Source organism: Somniosus microcephalus, chromosome 14, assembly GCF_052327205.1.
Source record: "Somniosus microcephalus isolate GS21.2 chromosome 14, FLI_Smic_1.0, whole genome shotgun sequence".
NCBI lineage: Eukaryota > Metazoa > Chordata > Chondrichthyes > Squaliformes > Somniosidae > Somniosus > Somniosus microcephalus.
In genome coordinates this window covers 11,340,777-11,366,829 of record NC_141000.1, presented here as the reverse complement: position 1 = coordinate 11,366,829, position 26,053 = coordinate 11,340,777, and the positions used below count along the sequence as shown (strand labels likewise).

The 26,053-nt window shown below is 48.9% G+C and overlaps 1 protein-coding gene across 1 annotated transcript in view; it reads left to right on the top strand.

Annotated features, from left to right (window-relative positions):
* Positions 1-26,053, top strand: part of cnksr2a (connector enhancer of kinase suppressor of Ras 2a) — a 775,384-nt gene that overhangs the window by 596,300 nt on the left and 153,031 nt on the right. The gene's annotated exons all lie outside the window — the stretch shown is intronic.

The following is a 26,053-nucleotide window of genomic DNA, read 5'->3' as shown; positions in this document are numbered from 1 at the left end:
GAGATTGGGTCGACTAGGCCTGTATTCACTAGAGATTAGAAGAATGAGAGGGGATCTCATTGAAACGTATAAAATTCTGACAGGGCTAGACAGACTGGATGCAGGGAGGATGTTTCCCCTGGCTGGGGGGGTCGAGAACGAGGGGCCACAGTCTCAGGATACTGGGTAGGACATTTAGGACTGAGATGAGGAGAAATTTCTTCACTCAGAGGGTGGTGAACCTGTGGAATTCTCTACCACAGAAGGCTGTGGAGGTCAAGTCACTGAATATATTTAAGAAGGAGATAGATAGATTTCTAGACACAAAAGACATCAAAGGGTATGGGGAGAGAGGGGGAATATGGTATTGAGATAGAGGATCAGCCATGATCATATTGAATGGTGGAGCAGGCTCGAAAGGCCGAATGGCCTACTCCTGCTATTTTTCTGTGTTTCTATGTTTCTAAGGGTGATTAGTTGGTGTTTGTATGCAAATGGCTTGATTTTATTTATAAATTTGATTTGGAATGTTTATTTTGTGTTGACTTTTATTTTTGCATTGTGGCCAAGCGGACGCTGTGATGGTCAGTGACAGAGGGAAGATAAGACTGTTGGCGAATGGGGAATTGGGGTTGCGTTTAGGGGTATTGCAGGCGGATGAGTCATTCACAGACAGCCCGGGCAGAAATGGGCTGTCTAGGTTGCCTCCTCCGGCTCCTCAGCTAGTCGCCGTATAGGTGGTGGCAAGGGCTGTGCCCTCACGATGGCGAGGTTGTGCAGCGTGCAGCAGACCACAACGAATATTGACACCCACTCTCCCGAGTACTGCAGGGCTCCTCCAGAGCGGTCCAGGCAGCAGAAGCATTGTTTTAGCACGCCAGTGGTCTGCTCTATCACATTTCATGCGGCACCATGGCTCTCATTGTGTGCATGCTGCCCACATGTGCGTGGGTTGCGCACCGGAGTCAGTGGATAGCCCTTGTTGCCCAGTAGCCACCCTCTGGTTTGTCATGCTGGCTCAAATGCAGATGGCACAGCGGGATGCCGCAGAAGGAAGGCATCATGACTGCTGGCAGGATACCGGGCATTGATCTGCCTGATATGCTGCGTATGGTCTCACACTCAGCTGGACGTTGAGAGAGAGTGGCATCCCTTTCGGTTCCGGTGCATCTCAGAGTTGACATGCGGCGCCTGCAAAGCGAAGTGCCTGCGGTCATCGGCACCCTGCACCATGGGGAAGCCTGCAATCCCCGCGAAGCCGCGTGCTCGCTCTGCCTGCTGCTCTCTGGTAAGAGAGAATGAAATATCGTCACCTCTTTCGGAATAGAGTGCCTCAGTGACCTCCCTCACACAGCAGTGGATGGCCAACTGCAGCTCCAGCCTGGAAGGAGCCTGATGCATATAAGTTCACAGCCACTGGCGATGTGGTCTTTGTCCTGCTCTCAGGTTGCAGTTGTGGCTGCAACAGGTGGCAGATTTCAGTGAGGACGTCCTTACTGAAGCACAGACATCCGACACAGTGTTCCTCACTGAGGCTCAGGTAGAATTGCTCCCTGAACACCCTGGGCAGATACGGCCTCCTGCTGAGAGCCCTTCTCCCCCCTCCTCCTTCCTCTTCTCTCTTCCAGCAGCCTGTGTCACCTCTGCTCATTCTCCCAGTCACACTGTATTTCAGGGGGAATGCCGACTACTGCACCCATGTCTGGGAGCAAGTGGTTTGTGCAAAAGCCTTGAACTCAGGAGAAAGTCCTTCAGCATCTTCAGCACCACTCCCTGTAGCAACTGTAGCCCCCAATTTAAACAATTCTGGAAAGCACCAAAGACTTGTACAATCGCAGCAGCAGCCAGTAAGAATCGCTCAGCAACAAACTGAAAGTAGTTGATGATCTCTTTAAATAGCGCTCGTGAGGAGGTCCTTCCTGCTGCTGAACACGTGTTCAGCTGTGCGAGCTTAAGAGAGGGCGTTGGTGGAACGTTGGCCTCCAAAATGGTAGCCCTATCACAGACCTTCGCTTTTGTTCTTTCCTCCCCTCCCCGCTTTCTCTGCCTCTGTACTTGGTTAAAAACTGTTACATCTCTAACATTTTCCAGTTCTGATGAGAGGTCATAGACCTGAATCGTTGGCCGCGATTTCCCCTACCTCGGCGGGTTCGGTGTGGCCGGGGTCGGTGGCGGGTCCCGATCTCGCTGCTGGCTCCAGCCCGCTATCTGAAATGATTTTACATTGATTGGGCTTGTTAAGCCCGCCCAGCGTGTTTCCCAGCCATTTGAAAGAAGCGTGTCTGATGACATCATTTGATGACGCGTCATCAGCCGGTTTTCTTAAAGTGACCATGTACAAATTAATTTTGACATTAGTGCTGTCAGTGTTCTACAGCATTGAGGTGCTGCAAACACTGACAGGCACTGCACAGAAGTGCACGGCTGCACCCAGGCTCTCCCATGATTCCCTCCATATGCTTATGGAGGGAGTCACAGCACGCAGGGAGGTTCTGTTCCCTTCCAATGGGCGGAAGAGACCTCCCCAGGAGACCAACGCAGCCTGGTTGCACATTGCACAGGAGGACACAAGCAGGGATGTCATCAGGAGGACCAGGCTGCAGTGGCGCAAACTTTTCAATGATCTCAAATCTCGAAAACCCCCGCAATGGTGATGAGTGTGAAAGGAATGGCTTGGGCATTGTATGGATGCTTTATGGTGTTGGTGTGGGATGGTACCAACCTGGCGCATCATGTGGCAGCCAGGGTGTACAGCGTCAAGTGAAGTAAGTCTGGCTATGGTGAAGCCATCCCTGACCTTCTGGGCAGCAATGTGGTCGGGTGCTAATGCCCTGTGTACTGTGCAGCATCAGTTGATTGCGGAGATTGTTGGTGTTGTTGTTGGTGCTGCTGATGTGCCTGGTGCTACTGGTGTTGGGGCTGATCGTGGTGGGATTCTGAGGACCAAGGTGAGATAGTTTCAAGGGCACCGATGCTGATGTAATAGATGGCAGGTGAAGTTGAGGTGACAGTAGCAATCTGTCAATGGTGAGAGAGGTTGTTCCATTGAGGTGACACTGGATAGAGAGTTTACTCCAAACACTTGCAACCTGCATAAAACTCAATCTGTCTTCCAAATGCTGTAAGCAACAGCTTCTGAGCTTGGAAAGTGAACAGCTGTGAGATGGGAGCTTTTATAGCACATTTGCAGCTGTCAAGAAAAGAGATAATTCCATGGTAACACAACTCCCGACCTGCTTACCTGACGTGATCCCCGAGCAGTGTGGACCCCACGGGCGAACTCATAAAATTTAAAGGTGAGCTCAAAATACTTTTTAAGTGACTCTTAACACGGTCATAATGAGATAAATTGCCTCCCCCGCCGCTGCGTGTCGGGTCTGTTCAGCGTTGACAGACCCGACATCTGGGAAAGGCGCGTGGCGGCGGGTTCCCGATAGCTGGTTCCCGACCCGCTGTCAAAAAAACATTTTTTCCCACCCAACCCACCACCAAACGCACCCGCTGACCCCCTGAAAAATTCCCCCCCCCCCCCCTGTTAACTCTGTTTCTCTCTCCACAGATGCTGCCTGACCTGCTGAGTATTTCCAGAATTTTCTGTTTTTATTTCAGATTTCCAGCATCCGCAGTATTTTGCTTCAGTACAAAACATTGACAGTTTAAGCCAGCTGAGCACTGCGGGAAACCTTGCATTCATTTTGCGTTTCAGTTGAATTTTCTTTTAGATGTGATTTTTGATGCATTTATTATCTTGAAGACGAGTAATGGTACGATAATGCAAAACTGCAGGCAACTTGGGAACTTCATAACCCATTACAAGGGAGCAGAGACAACGAGCCCCAGAAAAATCACTAGTGGCTACATATGCATATACCCAGGAGGTATTTTTTGCTCTCGCTCTGCATTGACCTCCACCACAAAGCCAGATTGAAGTGCCGGTTCACATTAAATTCACTGAAGATACTGTTGGAGGCACATGGTAATAACCTAATAACCTGTGTCAGCGTAGCAGCAAAATGGCAAGTCTCAACACGCGTATACCTTCATAATAGGTCAGCATTGTTGTGAATTTCCCTCCTTGTTCAAGAAATGATGGGTGGTGGTGGGGGGCGGGGCAAAAGGGTACCAATCTTTTCCAAGCCTTTCTTCTCCTTTAAAAGATTGGAAGGTGTGTCTTCCAGCCTTGGCACGAAAGCAGCTGAAGCAGAGCGTAACACTCACAGATCTGCAACTTGCTATGTGCTGACCCAGAGAGCCTGTGGAGCCAGTCCGCATTACCAGGTGGGTGTGCCAGGGCACGTGCATATGGTTGGTAGCGCAGTGGGTATGGAGAGTCCAGCTCTGCCGCCTGCCACGCTCCCCAGCACACCTTCTTTCATTTTGTACCACTTTAACCATGACTGTATTTGTAGTGCTTCAAAAACAAACTCCATCATTAATTTTATCTTGACTTAGTGACTGCAACAGGACTTTTAGCTTGGATGCCTTGCTCTTCCTTCAGTTCTTGTGAAAGTTTGTATTGTAAGAGCTCCGTTCTCATGCTTTTTTTTTTCCAGCCCTTCCGATTCTGCTGTCTCAGAAATACTTCACTTGGAACCTCGGGTGAATCAGCAGGCAATATTTGCCTAACTTAGGTTCCGCATAAATATTTTGTATTATTAGGGAAAAAGAATTCTTCTAAAAATGAAAAAAGGGTTCATAAAAATGCCAACAAAGATTACTAACAAAAGCCAGTACTAAAAAATACTGTAAAATTAGACAAGTGAAAAAAAAAAAGCAATAAGTCTTGGACTCTTTAAGCGCTCCATCATTCATGGAACTTTCCTTAGACTTACTTCTGTCGACCAAAAGAGGCGATCTGCTCAATCCCAGGCTAAGCAGCCACAAAAGCTTGTCGGGCTGCATTTAAATCCATTATGACATTTAAGTGAAGCTATAGCTTCTTTACCATGAGACCACCTTTCGTCCAATCTAAAAGGCCAGCCGGAAAATCTCGCTTTGCAATATAGTGACACTTTAGTCCGAGCGGCGAAGTTTATGTATGAAGACTGGCTGCACGTGTACTACATTCCTGTGTACAGTGTTTTTACACAAGCATTAACATAAGAACATAAGAAATAGGAGCAGGACCAGGCTACACGACCCCTGGGCCCGCTCCGCTACCCACAGGGCCATGACCGAACCGAACCTAGACTCATGTCCAAATTCCTGCCCGCTCCCCGTAACCCTTAATTCCCTTTACTTCTAGGAAACTGTCTATTTCTGTTTTAAATTTATGTAATGATGTAGCTTCTACAGCTTTTTGGGGCAGCATATTCCACGGACCTACCACCCTCTGAGTGAAGTAGTTCCTCCTCATCTCAGTTTTGAAAGAGCAGCCCCTTATTCTAAGACTATGCCCCCTAGTTCTAGTTTCACCCATCATCGGGAACATCTTCCCCGTATCCACCCGATCCAACCCCTTCACAATCTTATATGTTTCAATAAGATCGCCTCTCATTCTTCTGAACTCCAATGAGTAGAGTCCCAATCTACTCAACCACTCCTCATATGTCCATCCCCTCATCCCCGGGATTAACCGAGTGAACCTTCTTTGTACTGACTCAAGAGCAAGTATGTCCTTTCTTAAGTATGGACACCAAAACTGTATTCCAGGTGTGGTCTCACCAATACCTTGTACAACTGAAGCAATACCTCCCTATTTTTATATTCTATCCCCCTAGCAATGAAAGCCAACATTCCATTGGCTTTCTTAATCACTTGCTGCACCTGTATACTAACCTTTTGAGTTTCGTGCACCAGGACCCCCAGATCCCTTTGTACTTCAGTACTTTACAGTTTCTTGCCATTAAGATAATAACTTGCTCTACGATTTTTCCTGCCAAAGTGCATAACCTCACACTTTCCAGTATTGTATTCCATCTGCCAAATCTCTGCCCACTTACTTAGCCTGTCTATGTCCCCTTGCAGGTTTTTTATGTCCTCCTCACTCACTACTTTCCCTCCCATCTTAGTATCATCTGCAAACTTTGATATGTTACACTCGGTCCCCTCCTCCAAATCGTTAATATAGATTGTAAAGAGTTGGGGACCCAGCACTGACCCCTGCGGAACACCACTAGTTACTGATTGCCAGTCTGAGAATGAACCATTTATCCCAACTCTCTGCCTTCTGTTAGATAGCCAATCCTCTATCCATGCCAGAATATTACCCCCAATCCCGTGATTTTTTATCTTAAGCAATAATCTTTTGTGTGGCACCTTGTCAAATGCCTTTTGGAAGTCTAAATACACTACGTCCACCGGTTCCCCTTTATCCACCCTATATGTTACTTCCTCAAAGAACTTCAGCAAATTTGTCAAACATGACTTCCCCTTCATAAAACCATGCTGACTTTTTCCTATTAAATTATGATTATCCAAATGTCCTGTTACTGTCTCCTTAATAATGGACTGCAAAATTTTACCTACCACAGATGTTAGGCTAACCGGTCTATAGTTTCCAGCCTTCTGTCTACTGCCCTTTTTAAATAAGGGTGTTACATTAGCAGTTTTCCAGTCTGCCGGGACCTTTGCTGAGTCCAGGGAGTTTTGGAAAATTATTACCAATGCATCCACAATCCCTACCGCCACTTCCCTGAAGACCCTAGGATGTAAGCCATCAGGTCCAGGTGATTTATCCGCCTTGAGTCCCATTATTTTACCGAGGTTGTTGTGCATGGGTTGATGGCTGGATTAAAATAGTATTTCGAGGAGTGTAGTACCACCATGCTAAGCATTCAAATGTAGCATTTGCTGATTGAAACTTAGTTAAATACAACAAAAGCTGTTTTTATAGAGAAATAGAAAATAATTTGCCGTTAGACCAGCAGTGCTGGAATCAAACGTGACAATGTGCACACACTTATGCCTGTTTAAGCACATTCCACTCCGCCAAGGCAGTTCAAAAGTAACTGACTATTATACTGCAGAAGCTACACACTAGTACAGTTGGCCATTTTCCATTGATAGCTGCAGCAACAAATCTCTAGGTTGTCACTTGACGATTGTAGAAAAGAGACTGAATTTGTAGCTGTCACCTCGATTAACCCTGAGAGGTGTCCTCTTCGGTGTCCCCCATCTCCGTAACACAGTGTCTAGAAATGTGAACCAATCTTATTCAAATTGTTCTTCCTCAATAACCAGCCTCTCAGGCTTTTCAGCTGTCCCATTTCACGCATGAGCAGAGTCAGGATCCAACGGTGGACCTAAAACACAGCGGTGCCAAGATAAGTGGAAGTAACTGAACTTCCTCTCTCTTTTTTGCCTTTACTGCAACTGCACTCCCTAAAATGATCGTGGTGTCCTTCCTGTCCAGGGGCCTAATGGGGAAGCTTGTTGATTGTGTCAGTGGGATGCCCATTCCCATTAATTGTCTTCAACATTAGTTCCCTACCAAATTCGTTCAGCATATAAAGTGCAGTCCCCAATGCATAGAGGGCACATTCATGCAAAAGTAATTTGCCCAATGTACACGATGGCAGGTATAGCTGATATGGTGCCACAGTTAAGTATTTTACAGCTGTGCTTTTGTTGCTATCAGTTACAGGCTACTACAAAACCAATAGATATTTATTAATATGTTAATTGTTTTTGTTTTTACAAAAATCTGTTTAGAAATTATTTAGGAAGAAGCGAACAGTTCAGTAGCAGCTATCCAGATAACGGCTACCAATCTACGATAGCAGTATTTCCGATTTTATAAAATTATAAAAGTTTTGTATTCACTGTTGTATATATTATTGTCAATTGTAATAAGTTCTTTGTGAAAACATGGAGTATTGTGATAGGAGGACTTTTTGATGGCTGAACTGTCACTGGATAGGGATCAGAATAATCATAAGATAATGAGGTAGTGCTGTGACAGTACTTTAGTTTAATTTGAGTTTGGTTTGCAGAGTTTCTCATTGCTTTCTCTATTATCAGTTGGCAGCAGCTAAGGAGAATCTTCTTTTAAGTTCATCAATACATCTTCTGTTGCTTCCCAAAATAAACGGAGCACATAAGACGCCGTAACCGGCAACTTTGAAATTGACGTTAATGCAAATGGATAATGGTTATCCTTTGTTTGGCCGATGTAAGTGACTGCACATTTTAAACATGGATCTTTTAAGTGGTGGGAACTGCATTAAATGTAATGCTCATTATTCAAGCCTTCTCTTTCTAAAGACACTTAATCCTTCAGTTATCGTACCATTTATGCAAGTACTATTCTACTGGGCTGTTAGCAGTAGTGTTGAAACAGAAGTGCCCTCGTCTGTAATCTAATCCACAGTTGCTGAAAATATGTTCTGATAATTTAGAGAGGAATAAGGTTAATGTTCAAATAAGACATGCGCCTTGTTTCATTTTGTTTTTGGATTGTAAAAGAGGCCCTGCAGGAAGACAGCTTTTGTGTAGGCAGAACAACCTTCCACAACCGCTGCTATTCCATATGTCACCTGGAGTGCTCCCAAGTTTATTTGTGCAGCAGTACCAGGCAATGAATTATGCAGCGTTGCTCATTGTTAGAAGGCGAGGATATTTTTATCATGTTTTGAAAAAAATTGCAGGCTTATTTATATTGGAAAAACAACAGTGGAGTTGAGAATCAACTCATTGCAGGGACACTTCATAGTGTTCTTTGGATCAGCGCTAGCCTCAGCTTTTCACAGACACAACACATTTTGAAAAATATTTGGAAATGAATTGGTGTCTTTAAATGAGACATTACGACAAGATGGACAGACTCCAAGGAACTAAGAATGGCAGAACTCAAAAATGTACTTGGTAGGGAGGGAGTGCAGTATTTACTTCAGAGAAAAAGATATCCTGATGACCTACAGTACGAGCACCATGGTCAGTTCAAGATTATCACAACTCCATTTACAGAACTCCAAAGAGCACGGGAGAGGTCTCTTTTTGATGTGAAGAGTTTTACCGCAGCAAGGAGTGATTATGCAACAGTTTTATTCAAATATATAAATGTATTCATTGCTTCTGCCTCATCAGTTGTCCTCCTCCGCAGTGTGTTTGGGTTCACAGCAGAATATTGCCTTCAATTTAGCTCTGAGGGATTCAGGGTTGAGAATGTGAAAACAGAAAGTTGCTATTCTTTAAATGAAAGTTAGTTAAGTACTGTGGCACCCTTTAGACAGCTTGTTATAATGGACCCCCTGTTCTTTGGCTCTCTACATCCAGTTGTACAGATTTCATGCCAGATTCAAATGTTGAGCATCGTTTATCCCCTGTAGACACCTTAAACTGTAGAATTGTTTCTTCTATTCTATAAAATTGAAATGGCATTCTGTGACAATACCCTTCTTCTTTTTGGCAAACTGCTTCAATGTCTACAATAGCAAAATTGTCTACATTGGGGAGACCAAACGCAGGTTGGGCGACCGCTTTGCAGAACACCTCCGTTCAGTCCGTATGGGTGACCCCGAGCTTCCGGTCGCCTGTCACTTTAATTCTCCGCTTCACTCCCACTTTGCTCTCTCTGTCCTCGGCCTCTTACACTGTTCCAATGAAGCTCAATGGAAGCTCGAGGCAGCACCTCATCTTTCGATTAGGCACTGTACAGCCTTCTGGACTCAACATCGAGTTCAACAATTTCAAACTATAACCCCTGCCCCCATTTTTCATGCTGCATGATTTTGCCATTCCCATTTGCAACATTTTATCTTTCCTGCCTCTTACATAAGCACAGTATGTTCCTTCAATTCCAACCCCCGAAACCCCTCCCCCCCCCCCCCCCCCCCCCGCTGTCTCTGCACCTGCTTAATATCTGCTACATCTCCAGCTTATTCCAGTTCTGATGAAGGGTCCCAGACCTGAAACATTGACTCTGTTTCTCTCTCCACGGATGCTGCCTGGCCTGCTGAGTATTTCCAGCGTTTTCTGTTGCTTTATTGTCTACCCTGTTACACTAGTACTTTCTGGATAGCATATCACATTTCTTCCTTGCTAAGAGAATTATTCTTGATTTTGTTAAATTAGAACACGGGCTTGATTACAGAATCCTTCATTTCTTCACAATTGAATTTTTTTGAATTAGTATATGATTTAGAAAACTACAGCAGCAAGCAAATAATTATGTAGGGATTACAACACAGAAACAGGCAGTTTGGCCCAACCATTCCTTGTTGGTGTTTATCGTCCGCATAACATGTTTTCACTCCATACCATATCCCTTTATTCCCATTTCCTTCAACTACCGATCTAACCTATTCTTAAATCTCGACCTGGTTCCTGCTTCAGTCGTTGGGCCAAATTTTCTGTAGCAGGGCCGTTCGTTAGACTTGCCCGTGCACATTTAGGTTTTAGAAACATGGAAGATAGGAGCAGGAGTAGGCCATTCGGCCCCTCGAGCCTGTTCCGCCATTTAATGAGATTATGGCTGATTATCCAAATTCAGTACCCTGTCCCTGCTTTCTCCCCATATCCCTTGATCCCTTTAGCCTTAAGAAATATATCTAACTCCTTCTTGAATATATTTAATGAACTGGCCTCCACCGCCCTCTGTGGTAGAGAATTCCACAGGTTCACCACTCTCTGGGTGAAGAAATTCCTCCTCATCTCAGTCCTAAATGGCTTACCCCTTATCCTTAGACTGTGACCCCTGGTTCTGGACTCCTCCGCCATCGGGAACATCCTTCCTGCATCTAGTCTGTCTAGTCCTGTTAGAATTTTATAAGTTTCAATGAGATCCTCTCTCATTCTTCTAAACTCCAGCGAGTATAAGCCCAATCGACCCAATCTCTCTTCATACGTCATTCCTGCCATCCCAGTAGAAACATAGAACGTAGGCAACACACCCTTCGGGATTCTCGTTCTTGGCTGCAGAGGACGCAATCTATCCCCCTAATTATAGAATCCCCTATCACTACCACATTTCTATTCTGCTCTTCCCCACCTTGCGTGGCAAGTTGCTGAAAGTACATGCAGATAACATCACAGTGAGGGAAACTGGGCATCTGGGACCTGAGTGAACAGAGCAAGCAACTGTATATCTCCTTAACCAATCAGATTGAAGGATTGTGAAATGAACAGCGCAAGGACTGAGAAGGAAGTGTGAATGAGAGTGAGTGGATTCAACATCAAATCAGGTACAGAAAGAGAAATAAAGGCTGGAATTTTTCGGAGGGGGGGGGTGGTCAGGGGGCACGTTTGGCGGCGGGCCGGCTGGGAAAATGTTTTTTGACAGCGGGTAGGGAACCCGCCGCCACGCTTGTCTCCCAGATGTCAGGTCTGTCATCGCAGAATAGACCTGACACCAAGCGGCGGGGGAGGCAATTTAGATCATTAGCTGGATTGTTAAGAGGCAATTAAGTATTATTTTAAGCTTACCGTTAGATTTTTAGAGTTTGCCAACGGGCTCCCCGCTGCTTGGGGATCACGTCAGGTAAGGAGGTCGGGTGTTGTGTCAGCATGGGATGATTTCTAAACTTGACAGCTGCAAATCTATATATATAAAGCGGTATGTCTCTCTGTCTCCCTGTCTGTCTTTCCGTCTGTCCGGCTATACAATCAAAAGTTATAGAGCGTACCTACACATATGTTATATCAAAAGAAAGCTTATCATTAGGGGACTCTCATAGACGTATTTACTTTTTGGTCGGACAAAAATTGTGCCAACGGTATACAAAAAACGTTCAAAATTCCGCTCGTTATCCACTCATTAGCATCGAGTGACGTGAAGGTTGACCAGTCGTACAGTCGAGCGACCCGACGATCGACCAATCGCTGCGTCACGGGGGCGGGTTCATTGCGTGTGCAGGCGGGCCATCCTAGAGTTGAGTGACGTGACGATTGACCAATCCTACACTTCAGTGACCTGATGGTTGACCAATCGGTGCGTGTGTGGGCGGGCCTAATCATTCTGAACTGAGGTGAGTGTCAGCCATCTTGATTCTTAACTATTCATTTCTTTTTCCCATCGGGGTTTTATCTTTTAAAAAAAAAAATACAAACGTTTCGGCCATTTCCTCCACACTTGCATTGGAAATCAACTTTTTTTTTTAAACCCAGGGAGCGCTTTCCGACAAAGACGTCATGGTTTTCATTCGGAGGCAGACGGCGGGGGGGGGCGGGGAGAACGTTCAATGGATTTTTCCCCGCTTTAATTACCGACTTTTAAAAATTTTACTTCAGTTTTTTCCTAAAAATATAAATAAACTCTCTGTTCATAGCTCCTTATTTCTTTCGGGGTTTTATCTTTTTAAAAAAAAATTAAAACATTTCGGCTCCTTCTCCTCACGTCACCTAGCAACAGTAACCAGGGAAGCCTCAGTCCAACGTGACAAGGAATGACTACAACTACCAGCATGCTGTGTGCGTGCTGCACATGCGCATTCAGGGTGTAACTGGGCATGCTCCAACTCACTCGCTCCCTCCCTCCAGTCCCGGGCGGCGTCTCAAGCCCGAGACACAGAGCGCGGTAGGGCAGGCCCAGCCGCAATTGGCGGTCTTCAAGCCGGCTCGGCGGGGGGGGGGGGGGGGCGGTGCTCGGGAGGGAGGGAGGGAGGGAGGAGGGGGGGGGGCGCCGGGGCTTGGGAGGGAGGAGGGGGAGGGGGGACGCCGGGGCTCGGGAGGGCGGGGGGAGGCGCCGGGGTTTGGGAGGGCGGGGGGGGGCCGCTGGGGCTTGGGAGGGGGGGAAGGGTTACCCCGGCAACCGGGCCCGGCCATCTCTCACAGCCTCAAGCCGGCTCACGCCCGTTCCCGGGGCTTGGCTCCATTTGCGGCCGCAGGCCACTCGCCCTCTCTCTCTCCTTTCCTCTGTCTCTCTCTCCTCCCCCCCTTCCCTCTCCGCCCTCCCCTCCCCCCCCTCTCACCCCTCCTCCCTCCCCCCCTCCCTCTCCCTCCCTCCCCCCTCCCTCTCCCCTCTCCCCCTCTCTCTCCCCTCCTCTCTCTCTCCCCCCCCGCCTCACCCTCTCTCTCTCCCCTGCCTCACCCTCTCTCTCTCCCCCTCTCTCTCTGCCCTCTCCCTCCCCCTCTCTCTCTCTCCCCCCTCCCTCCCCCTCTCTCTCCCCCCTCCCTCCCCCTCTCTCTCTCCCCCCTCCCTCCCCCTCTCTCCCCCCCTCCCTCCCCCTCTCTCCCCCTCTCTCTCTCCCCCTCCCTCCCCCTCTCTCTCTCCCCCTCCCTCCCCCTCTCTCTCTGCTCCCTCCCTCCCCCTCTTTCTCTGCCCCCTCCCTCCCCCTCTCTCTCTCCCCCTCTCTCCCCCTCTTTCTCTGCCCCCTCCCTCCCCCTCTTTCTCTGCCCCCTCCCTCCCAGTCTCTCTCTCCCCCTCTCTCTCTGCCCCCTCCCTCCCCCCTCTCTCTGCCCCCTCCCTCCCCCTCGCTCTCTCCCCCAGTCTCTCTCTCTCTCCCCCAGTCGCTCTCTCTCTTCCCCCCAGTCGCTCTCTCTCTTCCCCCCAGTCGCTCTCTCTCTTCCCCCCGTCGCTCTCTCTCTTCCCCCCAGTCGCTCTCTCTCTTCCCCCCAGTCGCTCTCTCTCTTCCCCCCAGTCGCTCTCTCTCTTCCCCCCAGTCGCTCTCTCTCTTCCCCCCAGTCGCTCTCCCTCTTCCCCCCAGTCGCTCTCCCTCTTCCCCCCCAGTCGCTCGCTCTCTTCCCCCCAGTCGCTCGCTCTCTTCCCCCCAGTCGCTCGCTCTCTTCCCCCCAGTCGCTCTCTCTCTTCCCCCCAGTCGCTCTCTCTCTTCCCCCCAGTCGCTCGCTCTCTTCCCCCCAGTCGCTCTCTCTCTTCCCCTCAGTCGCTCTCTCTCTTCCCCCCAGTCGCTCGCTCTCTTCCCCCCAGTCGCTCTCTCTCTTCCCCCCAGTCGCTCTCTCTCTTCCCCCCAGTCGCTCGCTCTCTTCCCCCCAGTCGCTCTCTCTCTTCCCCTCAGTCGCTCTCTCTCTTCCCCCCAGTCGCTCTCTCTCTTCCCCCCAGTCGCTCTCTCTCTTCCCCCCAGTCGCTCTCTCTCTTCCCCCCAGTCGCTCTCTCTCTTCCCCCCAGTCGCACTCTCTCTTCCCCCCAGTCACTCTCTCTCTCTCTTCCAACAACAACATGCCCTCAAAAAAGCCTCGGCACCGCCGGGCACTCTAGCTAGTGTTCTATAAAAGCTCCCATTTCATATGTCTTCACTTTCCAAGCTCAGAAGCTGTTGCTTAATATATTTGGAAGACAGATTAACCTTTATGCAGGTTGCAAGTGTTTGGAGCAAACTCTCTATCCACTGTCACCTCATTGGAACAACCTCTCTCACAATTGACAGATCGTTTCTGTCATCTCAAATTCACCTGCCATCTATTACATCAACATCAGTGCCCTTGAAACTATCTCACCTTGGTCCTCAGAATCCCACCACAATCAGCCCCAACACCAGCACCACCGGGCACACCAGCAGCACCAACATCCACACCAGCCTTCTCCGCAATCAACTGATGCTGCACAGGGCATCAGCACCCGACCACATTGCTGCTCGGGAGGCCAGGGATGGCCTCACCATGGCCAGATTTACTTCACTTGATGCTGTATATCCTGGCTGACACATGATACGCCAGGTTGGCACCACCCCATAACAACAACATAAATCATCCCTACAATGCCCAAGCCATTCCTTTCACACTCATCACCATTGCGGGGAGTACCGTTATGTCTCACCATTCACTGCAACTCACTAAGCCACTTCCAAAGCTGCACACAAATCTGTCCAAGAACGCAAAGTGTTGAAAATAAAGATTTCAATGTTTGACAGCACATTAACTGAAACTTCACATGAACATTGGCTGAAACACACAAGTGCCTACCCTTATGTGTTGTTAGTTGATAGGATTGGACTAGGATGAGGTTGAGTATGAGGGGTGGCTAGCGAGATGGGGAAGTGATAATGTAGATAGAGAGGGATGGGTGGAGGTGCAAGGTAAGTTGGTGTGAGTGAGGATGTGCAGGAGTAGGGTAGGGAAGGCAGAGTGATGGGGATGTGATGAGAGGCACAGCAGGATGAGGTTGAGTGTGGCTTTGCAGTAATGTTTCGTGATCTACTGAAATCATTGAAAGATTTGCGCCACTGCAGCCTGGTCGTCCTGACGACATCCCTGCTTGTGCCCCCCAGTGCAATGTACAACCAGGCTGCGTTGATCTCCTGGGGAAGTCTCTTCCGCCCTTGGGAAGGGAAGATAACCTCCCTGCGTGCTGTGACTCCCTCTATAAGCATATGGAGGGAGTCATGGGAGAGCCTGGGTACGGCCATGCACCTCTGTGCAGTGCTTGTTAATGTTTGCAGTATCTCAGTGCTGTAGAAAACTGACAGCACAACTGTCAAACTAAAGTTGGGCATGGTCCCTTTAAGGAAACCGGCTGATGACGCGTCATCAAATGACGTCATCAGACCAGCTTCCTTCAATTGGCCGGGAAACGCGCTGGGCAGGCTTTACAAGCCCAATCAGTGTAAAATTCTTTTCACAGAGTGGGATGGAGCCAGCAGTGAGGTTGCACCCTGCCACCAACCCCGGCCGCACCGGACCCATCTCGGTAGGCAAAATCGCGGCCAAAGACAGGAAAAGAAAGATTGGATTAAGAGAAAGAGAAAATGAGACAGAAATGAAAAGTAAAAAAAAAATTAAATTTTACACTTGTAAAGTCTCCAACAACAATTAAAACCCGAAGGAACGAGACTCCACACTTATAATAGTTAATTTTCAGTGCCAGAGAGGTTTTTTGGCACAAATTAACACTTACCCTGTTGTTAAAAGGTTACTCCGACTGGAATGGACAAGACTAGTCCGTATCTACCGCGCAAATACAGCAACTTCACACCGCTCAATGCATTTCAATGGTGAACCAGACAGCGAGATGTAATTTTCGCAAAGCTCACGGCGGAGCAGCGCACCTCAAGACAGCAATTTTTGGATATTTGAGTTTTTAATCGCTCGTCTGAAGTTGCTGTAGCATTTGCGCATAAATAACAAGAAAATCTGGGCCGTTAACTCTGGTAAGTTTTTCCTGCTTTTATGATTTGGCTGCAGAGAGGGAGAGTTAATAGTTACTTTAGATGGTCGAGCGAAATCTGGCAATGGGTGATCAAGCCAGTCATGCGCTGGATGTTTTTTTGTGTTCCCGCGTGCTCCAGAAGAAAGGTGACATTGACCCCTTGAGCACCCTTATTCTGTTCACCCAATTTAAACGTTCGACCTTATCGAACAGTTAAGTGTTGCTAGTGAGCCATCGAACTTTCTGCACGAAAGGAGACTATTTGGTCCATTATGCCTGTGTCAGTGCTGGCTCTTTAACTGGAGCTGTCTAGCCTAATCCCATTTCGCTGCCCTTTTTCTGTATCTGTTCATACTCTTCCTTTTCAAATACTTAACCACTTCCTTTTTAAGTGATGTTATGTCCGATGTTTCAATATCCACTTATAAAATTTTACATATTCTAATACTGTTACTCCCCATGTGAAAAAATATTCTAACTTCCCCCTTTATTTTTCTAGTGATGATTATCACTCTATGTCCCATTATTACCAATTTGACAACCAATAGAAATAATCTTTCGCTTACCTCTCAAGGTGCTACATAAATACAAGCCTTTCTTTTTAGCTAAGAATTTTGACACTTAAATTCCCTCTTCCTAAAGTTCTAACATATGTCATTGTGAAATGTTTTTTCTCTTTAATCCTCATGCTGCTGGTATAAATTCATTGGCGTCCAATATGGCGGCCGGCGTGCGCACGTACATTCCACACCGAAAGTGCGCTGTCCACCATATTGGTTAGGAGTTTTGCATATGCAAATAGAGGGCCTAACGCCTGTTTGAGGACCCATTTACAAAACTCGTTAGCGATGGCCGGCAGTATGCACGTGCATGTTGCAGTCAGTATTTTCAGGCACTTGGCAGCTAAACCAGCAGTCCTTATAGGGACCGCTGGACGCTGTTTCCCGAAAGCCAAGTTGGAACTTTTTTACTTACTCTACTCTTGCTGCTCCCGGCACCACATTAAATTCACGGGCTGGTGCCGGCCACCGCTCACCATAGCACTGTTAACGACTTCTTCCTTCGCCATGTTGATCATTGGGACGGGGATGATGGGGCGGTAAGTGGCTTTGCCCTGCTTTTTGTGGACAAGATATAGCTGGGTAATTTTCCACATTGTCAGGTAGCTGCCAGTGTTGTAGCTGTACTGGAAAAAGCTTGGCTAGGGTAGGGCCAGTTCTGGAGCACAGACCGTCAGCACTACAGCCAGGATGTTGTCGGGGTCCATAGCCTTTCCTCTGTCCCAGTGCACTCAGTAGTTTCTTGATGCCAGATGGAGTGAATTGAATTGACTGGAGGCTGGCATCTGTGATGGTGGAAAGAGCCCGAGAATGATCCTCTCCACTCAGGATGAAGAAGGTTGCAAACGCCTCAGCCTTGTCTTTTACACATACATGCGGGGCTCTGCCATCGTTGAGGAAGCTGGCCGATTGGTATATTTCTGTGAGTATGACTATGTCAGGCTGTTGCTTGGCTGGGCTGTGGGACAGCTCTCCCAATTTTGGAACCAGTCTCCAGATGTTAGTGAGAGGCACTTGCAGGGTGGACTAGGCTGGGTGTGCCTTTGTCGTGTCCTGATTCAATGCTTAGGTCGATGCCGGGTGGTCTGTCTGTTTTTTTTTCTCTCATTATTCTTTGTAGCAGTTTGATACAACTGAGTAGCTGGCTAGGCCGCTTTAGTTAAGAGTCAACCGCATTAGAGTCATAGGGGGAGAAATTTGGTTGGTTGCGCCAGCGATTAGCGCCTAAAGAGGCCGAGAATTGGGGTGTTAGCCAATTTTCGCCCATGCGCAGTGAACCCAGCGCCTCTTGCTATATTGAGTGGGTTTTAGCGCCGGCGCTAAATCTTAGCGCCCGCTCGCGGGCGCAGGCAGATCATAACATCATTTTTGTGTGCAACGCCTTTTTGGCACCCCAGACCGGAAATTGAGTGACGCCCGCCTCTGTTCCGCCTGGCGCTAATAGTGACAGCTTGCTGGAACGTTCCCAAGTCCTTCTCGGGCTAGGGGGGCGCTATTTAAAGGGGACTGCACTAGTATAAAAGCGGCAGCCATTTTGGGTGGGCATCTTGCTGGTTGTTGGAGGGAGTTGCTGACCTTCAGTGGGAGAGCGTACTTTTCATTGAGCCAGTGGTGCCTTTGGACCTTCAGCCCTGTCCACAACAGTTTGCTGGTGAGATATTACTGCGTCTTACTTCTTTCACATTATAATGGGAGCTGCTTTGGAGGGGAACGTCCTGCTGGCTGAACATATGGCAAGGGCACAGAGGCGGAGGGAGAGAGGGCTGGGAATGGCCAGAAGGAGGAGGGGCAATGGACATCGCCAAATGCGACCGTACGCTGCCAGGGTTTTCAGGCAGCAGGTGTCATACATTGCCATGTCGGAGGAGCAGTGTATGCGAAGGCTCCGATTCGGAAAGGATGTGGTGACTGAGCTGTGCCACCTGCTTGCTGAAGATCTGCAGCCGCGGTTACGGTGCAGGACCTCTCTGTCGGTGGCCATCAAAGTCACTGTTGCCCTAAACTTTTTCGCCAGCGGCTCGTTTCAGGCAGCAACTGGGGACATTGCAAATATTTCTCAATTTGCGGTGCATTGCTGCATCCGGCAAGTTACAGCTGCCCTATATAGAAGAAGGCGGGAATTAATCACCTTCCCTTTGACCCTGGAGAAGCAGGGGGAGCGCGCACAGGGCTTCGCGGCTATAGCGGACTTCCCCATGGTGCAGGACGCCATTGATTGCACACACGTGGCTTTGCGGGCGCCATTACAGAATCCCGAAGAGTTCCACAACCGCAAGGGGTTCCACTCCCTCAATGTGCAGCTTGTCTGTGACCACCGGCAGATGATCATCGCGGTCAACGCCCAATTCCCTGGCAGCAGCCACGACGCGTTCATCCTGCGGCAGACCTTAGTGGCTGACCTTTTCGACGCCCCGGCTCACCCACGAGGCTGGCTTCTTGGCGACAAGGGCTATCCTCTCTGCCCATGGCTCATGACCCCGCTCCGTTTGCCCAGCACCCCGGCAGAAGAGCATTACAACACCAGCCATCAGGCGACCAGGAACATTGTGGAGCACACAATCGGTGTGCTCAAGCAGCGGTTCCGTTGTCTCGACCATTCGGGGGGCGCCCTGCAGTACTCGCCGGAGCAAGTGTCGCGCATCGTCGTGGTCTGCTGCATGCTCCACAACCTGGCCATCCGACCTTGAAGGTCCAGCAGAGCAGGCGGACGAGGAGGAGGAGGAGGAGGAAGACGGGAGGGTTCCAGAAACTGGAAGGGCCGTCCGTCAGAGGCTCATAAGGACTCGGTTCCAGGCCCCTCTGACGGAATGCTGGGTGTAATTGGAACAGTGCCCTCCTGTTCGCCCAAAGCCTATGAAGGCCACCATGCTTGTAAGTAGTCTAGAATTCCAGTGTAAATAAAACATTTTCTTTATTTTCCAAAAAGTGCTTCCTTCCAGCATGACAAAGCAATGGCAACAGAAAGCATAACTAACGAACTAACACATAACTGTCTGGCAAACCCGCGACACCACCCAAAACATGACTAACATTCACAGCAGGTGTAGACGGCCTTGAATTCTACAAATGAGACGTCTCAACAGCTCCCTCTACTCTTTACCCCTTGATGGAGATCTACTTCTCTTACGAGATCGGCCCCTTCCCTCCCTGCAGCTCCTCCATAATTGGACCCCAGTGGCTGCGTCAAGGCTGGGGGACGCCTGCTGAGTGTCCGAAAGCGCAGAAGCCCCTGAGGGACGGCCTGGACAACCTCTGGGCTAGGTGGGCCCGGATGCTGACTGCTCCAACTGTGCATGGTTGGAAGCAGTCTGTCCTGCAGGTGGTGGCAGCTGCAGTGGAGACGTGCCAGCAGTGGCATCAGGAATGCTTACATCCTGAGAGCGGACACCTGCTCCGTGGTTGGCCGACACACTGGCACTCTGACGGGGCAGCACCGCAGCATGCGCCACAATCGGCTGGTCCACAGATTGATGGCCTGCTGTGGTGCTGCAAGGGCCCCGGGTAATCCTGCCTGATCTAGCTAGGGTGGCAGCAGTCAGTGTTCGCGTGGCCTCAATCTGCGTGTGCAAGAGGCCAGCAAGTGACTGCGTGGCAGCACTGAGCACTTGCGTGGCAGGTGCCAGTGCTTCGGAGAAGCCCTGGACAGTCCTTTCCACTGCTTCGGACAAGGCTGGGACAGTCCTTTCCACTGCTTCGGACAAGGCTGGGACAGTCCTTTCCACTGCTTTGGACAAGGCCGGGACAGCCCTTCCCACTGCTTCGGTCAAGCCCTGGTCAGACCTTTCCAGGGCTGGCCCGATGCCCTGGACAGTCCTTTCCATTGCTGCCCCGAAGCCCTGGACAATCCTTTCCATTGCTGCCCCGAAGCCCTGGACAATCCTTTCCATTGCTGCCCCGAAGCCCTGGACAGTCCTTTCCATTGCTGCCCCAAAATCCTGCATACTCTTTGCCAGTGTGTCGATGGAGTCAGGCATCCTCCCCACTGCAGCCATCAGCTCAGTGTGCCTGAGCCGAGCCTGGGCGCTCATTTCTGAAAGGCTACGCACTGTTATTCATAAATAAATAGACGTTTTCATTATGAACAGCTAGCTTGAGCTAGTCATTTATTCAGCCATGTGGACTAGTGTACAGGCATCCATCTTGACTACTGCCTTGTGGGTAGCCCACTACTAAAAATACAGCTCCACCTAGTGTACCATTCTAGAATGACATGTTACTGATCATTACACGCACCTCCTCTGCACTCTGTGCAGCAGTCATCGTGGCCTGCCTCGCCCTCCGGGGAGACGGCCCCCGAGCTTCCCTACCCCCCTCGCGTTGCTGCAGCCCGCTGGTTCCTGCAACTGGTTCCTCATCAGAGACCCCCCTCCCCTCCAGGGAACTACTATCCCCAGTCGCCAGATGGGCTGGCTCCCCTGAGGCTGGCACGGATGTTCCGGCTTCCTCCTGCTCGTCGCCTCCGGAGGCAGTGGCACTGGCAGCTTGAGGGCCCGGCTCCCGAGCTGGTGATGCAGCATCTGAAAGCAGGGAGGTTGAAGAGTGGCTTTAGCGAAAGGACAGGGTGGCAGCAAGGGATGCAAGATTGCTGCAATGCTATGACATGGGTCCAGAGTGAAAAAACATGCTGGTGGGGGGAACAAGTGGAAGGAGACAGCTCAAAAAGGTGAGGACCTTACCATCGCTGTGCACAATGGGGTCGGCAGCTCCAGTGGTGACAGGACGAATCATACGGCCTCCAACAATCTAGTGGACTCTCTCTTCGAGATCCGTGAGAGTCTGGAGTTGAGGACGTCCTCCTCCAGTGCAAAGCTGCTCCTTGCGGTTCCTCGCCAGCTTGGCCTGCAGGAGAAAGGACGGGAAGTGATGAAACATGATGCCCTGAGTTGTCATCTCATGCCCCCCATGGTGGAAGAGCCCTTACATCATGCCCTGAGTTGTCATCTCATGCCCCCCATGGTGGAATAGCCCTTACATCATGCCCTGAGTTGTCATCTCATGCCCCCCATGGTGGAATAGCCCTTACATCATGCCCTGAGTTTAATGTGCATGTGTGTTCCCAGAAAGGGCCATGAGTGCTTGCTGACAGATGGCCAATGGGGCATCGTGCACCCTCTGGCCATAAAGTCAGGTGCAGATGGAGGGATGAAGAAGATTGCCGAAACACCACTCACCCTAACGACCCGAGTGAGGTCGTTGAATTTCTTCCTGCACTGCACAGGGCTCCTGGTCACCATGCTGTTGGAGTTGACCTTTTGAGAAACTTCCCTCCAAGCTCTGCGGTATTCCTTCTGATTAGGCCTCCTGCCATTGTCGGGGTACAGCACATCTCGCCGGCGCTCCACTGCACCAACCAGATCATCCAATGCCCCATTGGTAAAGCGCTCCGCTCTCTGCCTCACCCTCTCCATCTTCTCTAAGTTTGTAACGCCACAGAATGGCCAGCTCCAATTTTGAGGCCTATAAGGCGCAGCGTGTGGCTGCTGATCCTTACTGACCCACCCCTTTAAGAGCTGGCCGGCGCCTGAAAGTCTCGTGGTCATCGGTAATTGACAGCACCTGCGCTGCGCCCGCCCACCCCGATATTGAGTAGCGCCGCCAGGTTAGCGCCTTAGGAGTCCCGTGTAATGCCTGATTTTGCGCCTCAATCACCTTTAGGGGCGCTGCAACCCAATATCGCGCGAGGTGGCGATAAGTTGCGTCTGGCTATAAAATTTGCGCAGCGCCAATTCTAACGCCCCAAGCGGGGCTATACCCAATTTCTAGGCCATAGAGTTATACAGCACAGAAAGAGGCCCTTCGGCCCATCGTGTCCATGCCGGCCATCAAGCCCTGTCTATTCTAATCCCATTTTCCAGCATTTGGTCCGTAGCCTTGTATGCTATAGCGTTTCAAGTGCTCATCTGAATGCTTCTTGAATGTTGTGAGGGTTCCTGCCTCTACCACCCTTTCAGGCAGTGAGTTCCAGATTCCAACCACCCTCTGGGTGAAAAAGCTTTTCCTCAAATCCCCTCTAAACCTCCTGCCACTTACCTTGAAACTATGCCCCCTGGTTATTGACCCCTGTGCTAAGGGGAAAAGTTCCTTTCTATCTACCCTATCTATGCCCCTCATCATTTTGTACACCTCAACCATGTTGGCGTGGGCTGAGAGTCACATATAGGCCAGACCAGGCGAGGATGGCAGGTTTCCTTCCCTGAAGGTCAGAAATGAACCAGTTGATTTTTAATGACAATCCTACAGCCTCGTGGTCACTTTTACCGACATCAGCTTTTTATTTCAGATTTTTTTAAAAATTGAATTCACATTCTCAAACTGCCATTTGAACTCACGATCTTTGGATTATTAGTCCAGTAGCATGAGCACTGCTCTACCACACGGTGTTGATCAGCAAAACACTTTTACTCTGCATCAATATTTTTAATGAGTTTCCACGTATAAATTAGTCTCTGATTAATGCTGCAAGCTTTGGGCAGAAGCTGCCAACCTATGCGTGTGATCTTAATTACTTCACGTAAAAGGGACAATAGTGAGGAGATCCTGAAACTTAATTTGTTTTATTTTTAAATTATCCATTGATTGTTTTAAAATATTTGTTGCAAAGCTGATGGAATAATTTATCTGTTCCTTCAACCAAAAATATAACAGCTACGCTCACCACTAAAATATATTTATTTTTGGTGATGTAGCTCTTGGTGTTAAAGAGCCAAAACTGCCCTTCCCCAGGGAGAGGGGTAGCATACTAAAGAACAATGGCCAAAGAAACTTCTTCCACCCATAATCATTTTTCATTTCGGGTAGGGGGGTGTTTTAAGTGTTGGTGCAGCCTTGGCCTTCAGAGGCAAAGTCCTTTTTTAAAAAAAACAATTTGACTTGGGAGGCAAAGTAGTAAGTTTCCAGCATTTTCTGTTGTTATTTAGTAAGTTTAAGGTATGTTTTAGCTTTTAAATTGCAACATTAAAAAGTTAATGGCCTAAAAATTCGGTTCCTTTGCGCCTCCCGTTAGTGCCCTAAGCGGGCGCTAACAGGACGCGAAGCAACTAGTGCCCGGGCAGGGTGCCGCCAATGCCTCCCGCGAAATTCAGCTGGAGGTTAGAGGCGGCGGTAACCGTTAGCGCCGCGCGGCGCTTCGCCGCCGTCGATGACATCATTGCCGTGCGCAGCGTCCCGCTCACGCCCCGGCCGTGATCTTCGGTAGCGCCCTCTGAATTACCGCCAGCCGCTATGTCCGACAGGGTCAGGGGGGCCGACCTGCGGCCGGGGCGGCGCTAATTAAAGGGAAGGTGCCGGGTGGCCATTTTTGTTGCTGGCCGCCTGCCAGTACCTGCCCCCTCTGCCGTCCCCGGCCTCCTCTGAAGCCCCCGCCCCCCCCCCCCCGCGGGGTGCCGGCTGCGTTCCGTGAGCCCGGCACTTCTCTTGAGTACCGGGCTCTTTTGCCGGCACTCTGATCCCTGGTGGCCCAGCTGGACCCCGGGTCGCGCTGCGCAAGGTCCCTCCCCTTTAAGAAAGGGAGGAAGGCCTGCAGTACCGCAGCGCCCCAAGAGGGAGGCGGGGCGCTTCCAGTAGCACCCCGCTTCCCTCTTGGGGCACTACCGATGAATTTCGGCCGCGGGGACGCTAAAAGTAGCGCCCTGGTGAAGTTAGCGCCCCAAAGGGGGCGCGACTCAATTTTCCCCCAATATTTTTTCACTTTTAACTGTGTGTTACAAGAATGAAATCTTCCTTTAATTGCACGCTAAGTCTTGCTCACATAACCCGTTTCTAACCAAGGACTTATCACAGGTGAGACTTCAGACAAAGTGTATTCCCAACAGTTTGAGAGATTATTTTTCAGATATGAGAGGTAATTTTATGAGTCTTGCTCACTGGGAGCAATTCAGGTGCAAGCCCTCACAATTCTCTGTCCTTTAATTGTAATAGACATAAAATCAGGGGAGGTGCATGCCCGAATTCTAAGTGCTTCCAGAGTTGAGGCTCCATGCAGGGAGTGGAAACTCATAAAATTACCCCTGCAGTTTAAATTAATATAAAAAACTGATTTCCAATTTACCAAACAACACCTCAACAAAACGAAAATGCGGAGGTTTTTTCAAAATCAGTTCCTACGAGTGTTGTTTGGTGGTGGTTTTGAACAGAACTGGTCATTGTAGGTCTGGGTGTAGGCACAAGGGAGCAAGGATGCCTGAGTGGAATTGAGAACCATGTTAGATGCATGAAATCTATTGGGCGTGAAATTAAATCGTTCCGCAAACCTTTTGTGCTGCTGAATCGAATTTTAAAAAATAAGTAAGTTTCTTTTTGTTATACAATAAGTGGTTCCAACAATGGTGCTGCATAATCAGGCTGTGATTCAGGCGATATCATCAAACGTTCTCAGCTTTCCAGAACAACAAAGAGTTGCTCTTATAAACAGAAAAACAAAAGTCTTTCGGATGAGATGTTAAACCGAGGCCCTGTCTGCCCTCTCTGATCAATGCAAATGATCCCACATCAGTTTTTTTGAAAAAGAGCAGGGGAGTCCTGGCCAATATTTATCTGTCAACAAGCATTGCTTAAAACAGGTCATCCGATCATTATCTTGTTCCTGTTTGTGGGAGCTTGCTGTGTGCAAATTGGCTGCCGCGTTTCCCACATTACAACAGCGACTACACTTCAAAAAGCACTTCATTGGCTGTAAAGCGCTTTGGGAGATCCGCAGGTTTGGAAATAAGTCATACATAGTGGTAAACAATTACCGAAATAAGTGAAAAGAGGTGGCATTGCTTATGTAATTTTCAGTGCTGCGCTTATATATATTGCTACTTGACGTAAGAAAAAAACAAAGCTTTAATCAACTGTTTTACAGCATGGAGGTCTAGTTGTGTCCTTCACTAGTTCCTGTTAAGAATGTCCTGTGCAAGCTGGGCCCGTGCCCGAGTATTTACACTCTCCCAGGACAGCGCCACCCGCAGGCCACTCAGTATTATTTCATAAGTCTTTCTTTCATGAATGACTGATTCATGTCACTACTCTTATCAATTGCAAAATCCACAGAATAATTAAACAAAGAAGCCTAGCTTTTCCATACTTCTAATGTCAGCCTAAATCAGTAATCAGGGCGAGCTCCATTCATCAGGAATGCTACTGAAGGGGGGCCGATGTATTCGATGGTGGGGGGGTGGGGAGGCGAAGCTAGTGTGCTGCTGTAGGATTTAAAGGCCTGTAACAGCTTAAAGGGGCAGGCGTCCACCAAAATGGATTGGGAGCAAAGCACAAACGTACTGACATGAATCAGTCATTCAAGAAAGAAAGACTTATGAAATAATACTGAGCGCTGTCCAGGGAGAGTATAAATACTCCGGCATGGGCCCAGCTTGCGCAGGACATTCTTAACAGGAACTAGTGAAGGACACAACTAGACCTCCATGTTGTAAAACAGTTGATTAAAGCTTTGTTTAACGCTTAGACCAAGTGCCTAGTAGTTTTCTTACGTCACGTACCTTTACAAAAATGTCTCTGAAATCTGCGGAAGGGCAGTAAGCCCCCATATTCTCTGATG